This window comes from Taudactylus pleione, unplaced genomic scaffold, assembly GCF_031769625.1.
Source record: "Taudactylus pleione unplaced genomic scaffold, aTauple2 ptg000593l, whole genome shotgun sequence".
Lineage (NCBI taxonomy): Eukaryota > Metazoa > Chordata > Amphibia > Anura > Myobatrachidae > Taudactylus > Taudactylus pleione.
The window spans coordinates 396993-397841 of record NW_028284995.1 but is presented as its reverse complement, the minus strand read 5'-3'; the positions used below and the strand labels follow the sequence as shown (position 1 = coordinate 397841).

General features: G+C 32.4%; 1 non-coding gene across 1 annotated transcript; it reads right to left on the bottom strand.

Annotated features, from left to right (window-relative positions):
• On the bottom strand, positions 1 to 73 carry TRNAF-GAA (transfer RNA phenylalanine (anticodon GAA)). The gene has a single exon. It is a non-coding gene; the product is annotated as a tRNA-Phe (tRNA).
• Between the last annotated feature and the right edge of the window lie 776 nt (positions 74 to 849).

The window sequence follows — 849 nt, the reverse complement described above, 5'->3', positions numbered from 1 at the left end:
TGCCGAAACCCGGGATCGAACCAGGGACCTTTATATCTTCAGTCTAACGCTCTCCCAACTGAGCTATTTCGGCAAGGTCAGTGTCTGGCAAAAGTCACTAAGACCTCAACTGAGCTATGTTTGCATGGTTACACAAGGTTAAGTATCAATATTTTTCTGTCATCATGATTGCATGAAATGAAGAGAAAAGTTGTGTTTTATACTGTAAATAAATAAATTACAAACCCTTCATCGTACATTTAAGTAAAAGTTTTAACAAATTGTGGTCAGGAAGCAGTTAGTTTACTTCAAATTTTCATAATAGAGTAGCATGATGGACAACATGAAAACAATTTTTAAGCTGTATTTATGCACCGTGTTGTTAAATAAACATTCTCATCATTTAGAAGATACTACTGAATACTCAACTATGTTAAGAAACGATGTTGTTTACATTTGAAATAATTAAATACTGATAACTACTCAAGGAAAAACAAAAAATTTACTCAAACATGAAGAATCCCGGGACCTTTAGATCTTCTGTGTAACGCTCTCCCAACTGAGCTATTTCTTCAAAGTCTGTCTATGGCAAAAGTCACTAAGACATCAACTGAGCTATGTTTGCATGGTTACAAAAGGTTTAGTATCAATATTTTTCTGTCATCATGATTGCATGAAATGAAAAGAAAATATGTGTTTTATACTGTAAATATATCCATTACAAACCCTTAATTATACATTTAAGTAAAAGTTTTAACAAATTGTGGTCAGGAAGCATTGTTAGATTACTTCAAATGTTCATAATAGTTAGAGTAGCATGACTTACAACATGAAAACAATATTTAAGCTGTATTTATGCACCGTGTTGTT